Below are 12,144 nucleotides of genomic sequence, written 5' to 3' on the forward strand. Positions count from 1 at the left end.
GATCTCTAGCCCACTAGTGAGCCATTCTACACATTTCCAAACCAAATGAACCAACAAACAATGAAACAGGTTGGGAAACTGAAAAAAACATGAATCAATATGAACCAACTAATTGGGCCACCCATTGCACCATGAAATTAGATGAACCATCATTTTTTGCATTCCATGCCCATTCCTACTATCTACTATCATGTCCAGTTGCAATTTTTTGTACAGTGAGCATACCATTTTCCACAGCCTAATATTTACAGTGCCTTCTAGACCTGAAAGACCAAAGTAGGCAAACAATCCCTATAAATTTAATAATAGCATTTATTGTTATTAAACCCCCTCCTTCCCTGCACAGCACCTTTAATTATAAGCTTGAGTCCTGCACTGAACCCCAATTCTTTGCTGAGCACATCATATAGAAATGAAGATACTGACTATATTTTTACTCTTTCTTTGGGATCCCTCTTGGTCTGTAGCGCTGAGATTTAACTCTTGCAAATCCCTATAACTCAAGAAGCAATTGACATTCATACAGCAGTTTAGCTGAACTAGTTTTTCTCACAGGATTTACTTTTAGCAGACAGAAAGAGGCTACTTCTTTCCTATAATATTAATTAATTATATTTCAAAGCTTCCTTGTTATTATGCACAGTACATATAAATCAATGATGAGGAACAAAAGACGTATGGCTTCATTCATGAATTTCCAGTATGCTTCATTTTGTGGCCAAACTGGTTGTACACTTTTAGATGCTGAATGAACAATAATGACTTCATTCAAACATAAGCCCAGGCTACAAAAGGAAACATATGTTGCTATGCTTGATATAATTGCCACATTTGTATACAAATATTAATAGCCATAGAGGGCAACATAATCAATGGTTTCTTTCAGTACCTGCTGATGCAAACTCTTTCTGCTTGGCAACAGAAAACAGTGATTACTAACTATGAAGTGCTTGGCCATATTTTTCCCCCTCCAGTACAAGGATTTGACATCAGTGATCACATAGCACATAAGGCAAAAGCACTGTAACATTATGCCATTAAAGTAATTTCATTTCTGTACTAGGTAAAACATAAATCTATGAACAGCGGGGTGCCAAATTTCTATGTGCCATGTTTCCTGTTCCTGTTCTTTTATATTCTAAGGTTCGATATACATTTCCTGAATGCTTTTATAAATATAGCTCAAGGCAACCTATGGGTCTTTAACTTTCAGTGAGCTTTCTCATCAGGAGCTGAATGTTACGGGTAGGGCCATCAGTTAGGCATGCAGGTCATAGGTTCAGTTTCCTGGAGTCTTCAGTTTTAAATGATCAGGTAGCATTTAATGTTAAAGACCTGCGACCCTGAAGAGCCACTGCCAGCCAAAGTAGATAGTGCTGACCTTGATATGCCAATGGTTCCACCTCAGTACAAGGTAATTTCATGCTTATATTATGTGATACCAGTAAGAGGATATATGGAGAAGAAGAATGGAGGCCTTTATAACAATAACACAGCCATCTAAGGATGCCAATCCACAGATGGGAGCAGGGGATTCTTCGATTTCATGGGTTCCTGTCTGCCACCAACCAGCTGGCTGGCAGAGAGAAGTCATTGCCCCCAACAGCTGACTCTGCACATGACATCCCTGATGTGATGATATCATGCTGAAGTGACATCATCATGGTGGGGACACTGCATGGCAATGCTGTAGTTTTTGAGCAAAACTCTACTATTTGAGTCCAATTTTACCATAGAGTTTGCCCCTAAATCAGTGTTGCCATGCAACATTCCCAGCATGATGACGTCACTTCCATGTGACATCATCACATCATGGATTTTGTGCATGGCTATGTCGCCCTGCTCCCCCATTTCCAGAAAGCTCCCTCCCATCCCCCACCGGCAAGGAGATAAGACCTGGCAACCCTACAGCCATTAACTCCAGGAATACTGTAGATATTGAAAACAAAACCTAGCATAGCAAGTTACCTATATCATTTCAGGTTTAACAGGGCTTTTATTTTTATTTTTATCTTACTAACTCTGTATGCACACTTACCATTGTTTTCCAAGTATTGCATTGTGAAAGTACAGAGTACAGGATTAATTAGTTCTGTTTAGCTTTTTTCCAGTGCCTGCTAGATTTAGTCTTCTTGAATATGTTAAATATGTGATGTGTTAATATGTGAATATGTTAAATATGTGATGGCCTCTAAGCATGCCCCTATCTAATCATCATGCCACTATCCAAATATCTGCCCTATCTATCTAAGCTTGCCAAGTGGTGGGTCTGGAATTTTCCCAGAATTGCACTGATCTCCAGGCTACAGAGATCAATTCCCTGGAAGAAAAGGCAGCTTCACTGATCTCCAGGCTACAGAGTTATCAATTCCCTGGAAGAAAAGGCAGCTTCACTGGATAGACTCTATGGAATCATATCCTCATTGGAGATGTCGCCTCTTCCCAGGCTCTGTGCCCAGTCTCCTGGAATTCTCCAAGGCAGAGTTGGCAACCCCAACATATGTATCATTCCTTTAGTGTGTCAAAATCCAGCACACAAAGTCTGATCATGATGGAAACTTATAAGTACTTTTCTTGTGAATGGAACCTATCTGCATGTCTATTGCAAACAATTTGTATGTACTATGGGAAATATAAGTCAGAGTAATTTTCAAGAAAACACAGTTATTTCAGTTTTCATTAAATCTATGGAAATTCAGTGATCTGTCAGATCTACAAGGAGGGAATCTGACACTTTCAACTGAAAGCAAGGACATAATATATACCACCCACAAAATGAAAGCACTATAAAACAAAACCTTTGTATGCTTTTCTATCTCACTGTCAAATCCTATGAACTAAATTTGAGTCCAGAGGCACCTTAAAGACCAATGAAGTTTTATTCAAGGTATGAGATTCTATGTGCACATACACTTCCTCAGATACAATGAAATGGAATTTACCAGTCTATACATAAAAGGCAGAGGTTGAACAGCAAATTAGCACACCACATAATGAAGATGATTTAACAGATGCAAACAGGAATAACAAGCTAAGTTTATAAAGTCACCATTGTTTGGATTTAATTCCAAGGAGAAACAGTGGAGCAAACAAATATGTCAAAACTGGAGATAGAATGCAGCTACTGGAATGGCCTTGGGTCAATCATAGTTCTCGCAGAGTTGTCCTTGAAAGGGCAGCTGCTGTGAGAGCTCTCTCAGCCCCTCCCACCTCACAGGGTGTCTGTTGTGGAGAAAAAAGATAAAGAAGATTGTAAGCCGCTCTGAGACTTTGATTCAGAGAGAATGGCGGGGAATAAATCTGTGGCCTACTTCTTCTATTCTTAATTGTGGAGTGCTAAGAGTAATTGACTGAGACCTTGTTGTTATGCTCCATCTGTGTACTTTCAAGAATGGAGGTAACTAATAGCATATTTTTCTTTGGGATGGGGTGATTTGTACTGCAGCATTATGCCTTCTCTGTTAACAGGCCAGATAAATGCATTCCAATATACCATTCTAATATTCATTGTATTGCGTTGCAATCACTGTTCTAATCTACTATCTCATTACATGTGCTAAATTCATTCATTTCTTAAACCTGTATTCTCACCAAGAAGAGCTACGTATATATCCTCTTTATTTTAGTGTATTTATTTTATTTGGAATAGTACAAGTAAGAGTCTGTGTGCAGTGGATAAGAGAGGCAGACTCTACTCTGAAGAATCAGGTTTGATTCCCCACTCCTCCACATAATGCCAACTGAATGACCTTGGGTCAGTCACAGTTCTCTCAGAACTCTCTCAGCCCCGCCTACCTCATGAGGTGCCTGTTGTGGGAAGAAGAGGGGAAAGCTATTGCAAGCTGCTTTGAGATTTCTCCAGGTAGTGAAAGGTGGGGTATAAAAACCAACTCTTCTTCTTTTTCTTCTTCCTTGGGCAAGATCACTAAGAGTTGCATTTCTTTATTAAATATAGTTATTATAAAACCCAACTTTAAAATTAATGATATTTGGTAATAGTATGAAACATCCACCTATTCTATAATATTAATAAAAGAGTGACTCACCACATGTGGAAATGATAGGGCCATTGACCAATCAGAAGACATATACACAAGTCAAAGAGCACTGCACTGATAGGTTTGTTTTTTCAAGTATCATTCTTTACATAAATAATCTTTTATTTACATTATTCATATTTACAGTGATATTCACTATAGTTAATTATACTCATTGTCAACTTGAGGGTTTCTTCTATCTTTGCCCATTCCACCATTTTCTTCCGCTATCTTCCAGCGTTTTGTATAAGCCGTACAGCCTGGTGAGGCAGAAGATAGTAGCCCTCAAATTGATAGTGAGTCAAGCAATACTAGTGTGCAAAGAAGGTTCCTGAGAATGTTGTACAAATCTGTATTATTTTGGTGGGATATTCCCTGTCCTACTTACACTGCCAACAATCTAGAGAAAATGTCTTGTCCCCTTATCAATCAATCAATCCTTTATTGGCATATAAAATATATAAGATGGAACATAAAATACAGATTACATTTTGGATTACAGCTGGATAAATATACCATCAAATTAACTATTTATACTTTATCACAGAGCAACTTTATGTTGCGTTGCAAATATATAGCCACCTTCTCAGCTATGTCCAGAGAAGAGTCATTCAGGATAAAATGAATTTTAACAGGGTCAGAGAATCCCATCTTATTTACCAAAATAGGGTTTGGGTATTTAGTATGAATTTCTGCATTAAAAGGACAGTAAAAAAAATCCTACTTGTCCTCTTATCAGAGGCTTGATGGGATGTGATAGTATTTAATTTCATGACATGATAAACTTCAACTGCTCATTTCCACACATAAAGCCTTTAATAAACAGGCAAGCCATTTCTTTTCCAAGGTGTTGGCAACCATATACAGAAATAGAATTCTTAAACTTACATTTCATTTGCCTGAAACTCCTGTGTCTTTAACAGTTGCATGACAAGCATAATCTATGCAGATGAATTTATTTAAAGTGCTAATGTTGTACTAACGTTTACAATGGTATCAATGAAGCCATTTGTGATTTGAGATATGCTCTAGGAGCCTTTAAATGTGAAAGAGAAGACTGGGGCTCATGTCTTCAATTATGTGTCACAGGAACTCTGGGTGGCAAATCGTTTTGTTTTGCCCCTACCCCTGAGAATGATAGTCAAAGGTCTGGGACAGTGTCTTCTTTTTGAACATTTTTTTATGTTATTACCTGTATTTTACTTTGTGCTGTTGAACTGAAGTGAAACTCTTTGCACTAAGCCACTACACACTGAAAACTGTGAGCAGGCTATTCTTCTGAAGTGCACACCGAAATAAAATTAAGCTGTGAAACTTCCCATTGCCCAGGTATCTACCAGCCAGTTTTACTGAATAATTCTGAACACAATGCAAAGGGTAGACAGTCATGTGGCTCTTTTGGTTGATGGTATTTGCAAATGTGGCTCACCACAAGCCATGGAGAGAGTACAACTGATTTATGGCATCCAAAACCTGTTTTTTTTCCTCAAGGAGGACCCCTAAACAGCTTACAAAAATCAATACAATGTAAATAATCAGGAAAAAGCAAAACAAAATTCACACTAAATCAGGGGTGTTGATTATGAGGGCTAGATCTGACATTAATGCCACTCTGTCAGGCCAGGCCATGTATGCTATAAAATGTAATATCAAATATTGGAGATATAGACTTTATAAAGGACACAGTCAAAGCCAATCAACAAAGGGGGTGGTGCTTAGCAATGATGAGTTATTACTTCATGTGATGTCACATCCTATTACATCATTTCCAGGTCAAAGATCTAGTGCCAACACATCATGACACAACTACCAGGTCATGCCTCCTCCTATGATGTCACTTCTGGGGCACTCCCACCAAAATGCATATCTTCATGTATGGCTGCTCACTCTCTCCGCACCAAATTGTACTCCATAACATCAGCCAATTTTATATCTGCTCTTTTTTTTTCACAAAAAAGAATTTTATTTACAACAACAAAAGACAAAAAACAAATAAACAATTAAACAACAACAACAACAACAAAAGCATTATTGACAAACCTATATACATTTATCTAATGGAGCGAAATTACTGAGACTAATACAAGTAATATTATTCTATCCATTCAAATCCCAATTGTTTGGCCCATTCATACATTGGATACCAAGTTTTCTTACCCTCTTCCAGATTACCATCTTTCAACCTATAAGTTAACATATCCATTTCTGCAGCATCAAGAAGGTTAAACATAAACTCCCTTTTAGTCGGTATCTGAGACGTTTTCCAATATTTGGCAAATAAAATCCTTGCTACTGTAATAATGTGGAGTAGTAACTTTTTCATTGTTTTAGGTAGTGGAACTTTACATATATTTAATAAATATAGTTCTGGTACGTGGGGAATGCTTACTTTTAATATCTTTTTGCACCAAAGCGATACTTGTACCCAGTATTTTTTGGCAAGGTCGCATTTCCACCACATATGAAATAAGGAACCTTTTACTTTGCCACATTTCCAACATTTGTCAGATGTATTCGGAAAGGCTCTAGAAAGCTTTTCCGGGGTAAAATACCATCGATGGGCCATTTTGTATAAATTTTCTTTAAACTGGGAGGATCTTGTCAATTTCAAATTCTCTTTCCATATTTTCTCCCACTCACTTAATTCAATAGCATAACCAAAGTCCTGCATCCATTTAACCCAATTTTCTTTCACACTTTCATCTTGCATTTTCAAGTCCAACAGCCAATTATAAATTTTTGAAATAAGTTTCCGATCTGTTTCCAATATAATACGGTCAAATTCATTTAACTTTTTTGGAAAATCCTAATCCCTTATCCATTTTGTATCTTGCTCTAACTTGCACTTTAAGCCACCAATCCATGTTAGTATTTTCCTCAATATTCAATTCGTGCTTGGCATCAAGTAGGGACTCATAGGTATAATTGTCTCTCCAGTGGAAGAGATTTGGGTGCATCGAAGCTTCAAGTGGAGAGAGCCATTTAGGAGTATACCTGTACACCTGTTTTTTTATTTCAGACCACGTCTTGAACAATGATTTTCTTATTTCATGCCTGAGGAAGATACTTCCTTTTGTTGGGTCTTCATACCATATATATGAGTGCCACCCTTTAGCCAAATCAGCACCTTCCAGTGTTAAGAGTCTTTTATTTTCTAATAACAACCAATCCTTGGCCCAGGTCAAGACACATGCTTTATGATAGATTTGCCATTCTGGCAGGGCAAACCCACCCCTCTCTTTATTATCTTGTAAGACTTTCAGTTTGATCCTGGGTTTTTTATTTTGCCAGACAAAACTTGCCACTATTTTATTAAGTTGCTTGAAGAAGATTTTTGGAAGTATAATTGGTATCATTTGGAACAAAAACAATACTCTCAGGAGTACATTCATTTTGACTGCTGCAATTCTACCCAACAGAGAGATTTATATCTGCTCTGTTAACTTCATATATCTGATGTAAGGATCTAAATCATGAAAGCCCATGCTGATCCTGTTTAATGTTACCAAACACATTATCTATTCAAATCTTCCTGATGTTCTACAGATAATGTTTTCAAAAGACTTTACTGGCAACTTTTCATGCCCCCTCCCCCTTTAACATGAAGCCTGTTGAAGAGTTCTACAAGAGAATTTGAAATTTTGGCTTGCACATTTTTTTTTAATTTTGGTTTTTTGTGTTTTGTACCTCTGTGGCTGAATTCAGATGACTTATTTGGGCTGACACAAGAACCCCCACAGCTGTATTAAATTGTGTGTTCAAATGCACACATCTGGGTCCCACCTCACCCCGTCCTTATGCCCCTAGAATTGGACCCCCTGGTCGAATCTTTTTTGAACTTAGGGATTCTGTGGAGGAGAGGCTCTGCACCTTCCCTGAAAATTTGGGGCCTCTCCCTCAAACCCCCTCCTCCCCAACACCCATACATTATGCTATGTTTTGCTACTGACTTCAGTGGCCCATAGGGAACAATGGTGAAATGGAACACCCTCTTTGGGTGCCCCTAGAATTGAACCCCCGGTCGAATCTTTTTGAATCTTTGGGGATCTGTGGAGGAGAGGCTGCTGCAGCTGCCCAGCAAATTTGCAGCCTCTACTTCAAACCCCCTCCCTCCCCCCAGCTGCAATTCATTATACTCTATTTTGCCTTTGACTTCAATGGCCCATAGGTTATAATGCAGCCAAATAGCCACCAATTTCAGCGGATATTTGTGGCTGCTGTATTCAGCAGCTGAATCAGATCAGAGAATCTGATTTGGCTCTAAACAGCCTAAATACAGCCAAATCAGCTGTTCTGGGGGGTTGTACTTGGTTTGGCTGAACTGAATGCACACCCCTAATTTGTAGAAGTTGAGAGAGGAGAAATAAGAAAATTAAAAAAAAAAATGAGCAGGGGAAAGGAGAAAATGAGCAAGGAGAAGGCTGCTCAGCTATGGGCCCTAGGAGGGTAGCTGCAGTAAGGAAGATGGCATTTTGCTGCAGAAGAACCCGGGGCTTTAGTTCTTCTAAGCATCCCTGAGGCACATGGCCAGGGCAGCAGGAGAGTTGTGGAGGGCAGCGAGGGCTCAGCAAGTGGCCACCATGGCACAGGTAGCCCAAAGACTAAGAGCAGTCCACTTGACCCCTGGACAAGGAACAGGTGCAGCTGCTACAATTGCATTATCCCAATGCATCTCTTCGTCTCATCCCTTCCTTTTAACATGAGTGTGTGTGGGTGTGTGATCAACTCTCAAAGTAAATAGAGGAAACACATGAAAGCTTATACCTGAAATAAAACTTTATCAGTTTTAAAAGTGTCATGGGTCTCTGACTTTGTTGTGAGGTGCACATTATAACCCTGCACTTTCAAGAGGGAAAAAAGCAACATTTTTCTTCTCTTCATTCCATTTTTGAATTAGTCCATAATTCAAACTGTAGTCCATAATTCAAAAATGGAATGAAGAGAAGAAAAATGTTGCTTTTTTCCCCTCTTGAAATTGCAGGGTTATAATGTGCACCTCACAACAAAGTCAGAGTCCCATGGAACTTCTAAAACGAATAAAGTTTTATTTCAGGTATAAGCTTTCATGTGTTTCCTCTGTTTACTTTGAGAGTTGATCACACATCCACAATCACACACTCACATTCATGTGAAAAGGAAGGGATGAGGCAAGGAGATGTAGTCCATAATTAGCTAATCATATTTTAAGTAAAGGGGGGGGGAGATTTAAGCAATAATTGGGAAAACTGGTAGCTATTTTCTTATCTGAGAGCATCCAGAAATTTTAGCAAGCGATTCTCTTCTTGTCAAGGAGATAAAGGACTTGGAAAGTCACCTCCTTAATCTCAGCATTACAGTTTCTTGCTAAAGGCACATAAACTACCCTAAACCTCCTAAAACATAAATGTTGTCATATCCAGAATTATTTCCCTTTCTGCTTTCAGACAAGCCCACAGCCCAAGTTGCTTACCTTTATGACTGAGTAGCCCCTTCTGAAATATAAACCAAGGCTCCTTAAAATATGACCTAGCACAGGAACATTAAAGGTGCTGCACCCAGCCCACCCCCGGCTTTAATGAGGCCTGCAGCTCTTCCTCCCCCCTCCCCTTCCTGTTCTCACCCTTTGAAGCTCTGAGGTTGATGAAGTTTCCAGCTCCTTCTGCCTTGTCTTTGCCTGCTTCAGTAGGAAGCTCTTCTTGGCTTGGAAAAGTGCAAAGAAAATGTGGAATGGATTTTCCATTAAGGTCTCTGGGAGTATCTGGGCTAAGAGTGTCAAGTGCTGCACAATTCCCGTCAATGATCACCTCTATGATGTTACCAAATCATGTTTATTCATTAAATGAAGACTTACAGTTCTAAGATTATGCCTTGGTGAAACTAAGACCCAGGGCTCAGACAATCACATATAACCTTGTATGCAAACCATAACAAGTTTAAATTCCAAGCACCTTTTTTATTTATTTATTTATTTATTTATTATTTTCAATTTATAGCCCGCCCTTTCCCAAGTGGGCTCTGAGCAGGTAACAACAGTCAGCAATACAAGGCTAAAGTCAGATACATATAATAAAACAATATACAATCTAAAAGCAACATAGTCTAAAAACAAACTTCAATTCTGCAGTTGGTGGTATCAGTTGCCTCCACTCCTTCCATACATCCCGCAGATAGTATAAGATAAATGGGTCAGCAGAGTTATATCATCAGGGTTCCTGCAGCAGGGAGGCCACAGAATAACAAAATGTCCACTGCCTCAGTTGAATGTGTTACAGGCCCTGCGGAACTGCAAAAGTCCCTGCAGGGCCCTGGATTTCCAAAGGGAGATTGTTCCACCAGGTAGGGGTCAGGACAGAGAATGCCCTGGTCTGGGTTGAGGACTTCTTTTAGGCCAGGGATTACCAGCAGAAGTTGATCCATGGAGCATAAGGCTCTTCAGGGGGTATATGGACAGTCTCGCAGATATGCTGGTCCCAGGTCGTTCAGGACTTTGAAGGTCAGAACCAAAACCCTGAACTAAATCTGGTTCTCAACCGGTAACCAGTGCAGCTAGCAGAGCACTGGTTGTATGCACGCCCGTGTAGGCGCTGCAGGAAGCAGGCGCGCTGCAGCATTCTGCACCAGCTGGAGTTTCCGGATCAGATTCAAAGGCAAGCCCACAAAGAGCAAATTGGAGTAATCTAGTCTGGAAGTGACTGTTTCATGGATCACTGTGGCCAGATCCTGGATGGATAGGTAGGGAGCCAGTTGTTTCGTCTGCCAGAGAGAGTAAAAGGCAGACCTGGCTACTGCGGTGACATAAGAACATAAGAGAAGCCATGTTGGATCAGGCCAATGGCCCATCCAGTCCAACACTCTGTATCACACAGTGGCCAAAAAGTTATTATATATATACACACACACACACACACACTGTGGCTAATAGCCACTGATGGACCTCTGCTCCATATTTTTATCTAAACCCCTCTTGAAGCTGGCTATGCTTGTAGCCGCCACCACCTCCCGTGGCAGTGAATTCCACATGTTAATCACCCTTTGGGTGAAGAAATACCTCCTTTTATCCATTCTAACCCGACTACTCAGCAATTTCATTGAATGCCCACGAGTTCTTGTATTGTGAGAAAGGGAGAAAAGTACTTCTTTCTCTTCCTTCTCCATCCCATGCATTATCTTGTAAACCTCTATCATGTCACCCCGCAGTCGACGTTTCTCCAAGCTAAAGAGCCCCAAGCGTTTTAACCTTTCTTCATAGGGAAAGTGTTCCAAACCTGTAATCATTCTAGTTGCCCTTTTCTGCACTTTTCCCAATGTTATAATATCCTTTTTGATATTATAGCAGAATTGCACACAGTATTCCAAATGAGACCGCACAATCGATTTATACAGGGGTATTATGATACTGGCTGATTTGTTTTCAATTCCCTTCCTAATAATTCCCAGCATGGCGTTGGCCTTTTTTATTGCAATCGCACACTGTCTTGACATTTTCAGTGAGTTATCTACCATGACCCCAAGATCTCTCTCTTGGTCAGTCTCTGCCAGTTCACACCCCATCAACTTGTATTTGCAGCTGGGATTCTTGGCCCCAATGTGCATTACTTTGCACTTGGCCACATTGAACCTCAGCTGCCACGTTGACGCCCACTCACCCAGCCTCAACAGATCCCTTTGGAGTGCCTCACAATCCTCTCTGGTTCTTACCACCCTGAACAATTTAGTGTCATCCACAAACTTGGTTACTTCACTGCTTACTCTCAACTCCAAATCATTTATGAACAAGTTAAAGAGCATGGGACCCAGTACTGAGCCCTGAGGCACTCCACTGCTTACCGTCCTCCACTGCGAAGACTGCCCATTTATACACACTCTCTGCTTCCTATTAATTAGCCACAAGAGGACCTGTCCTTTTACTCCATGACTCTCGAGCTTACTAAGGAGCTTTTGATGAGGAACTTTATCAAAAGCTTTCTGGAAGTCAAGGTAAACAATATCTATCGGGTCTCCTTTATCCACATGTTTGTTCACCCCCTCAAAGAAATGTAACAGATTAGTGAGGCAAGATCTTCCCTTACAGAACCCATGCTGAGTCTTCCTCAATAACTCGTGTTCATCAATGTGCCTACTCATTCTG

At 40.0% G+C, this 12,144-nt stretch overlaps 1 protein-coding gene across 3 annotated transcripts in view; it reads right to left on the reverse strand.

Annotated features, from left to right (window-relative positions):
• The window catches only part of TAFA2 (TAFA chemokine like family member 2), a 245,641-nt gene that overhangs the window by 120,538 nt on the left and 112,959 nt on the right, over nucleotides 1–12,144 (reverse strand). The gene's annotated exons all lie outside the window — the stretch shown is intronic.

Source organism: Heteronotia binoei, chromosome 8 (genome assembly GCF_032191835.1).
Source record: "Heteronotia binoei isolate CCM8104 ecotype False Entrance Well chromosome 8, APGP_CSIRO_Hbin_v1, whole genome shotgun sequence".
In the NCBI taxonomy this organism is placed as follows: domain Eukaryota; kingdom Metazoa; phylum Chordata; class Lepidosauria; order Squamata; family Gekkonidae; genus Heteronotia; species Heteronotia binoei.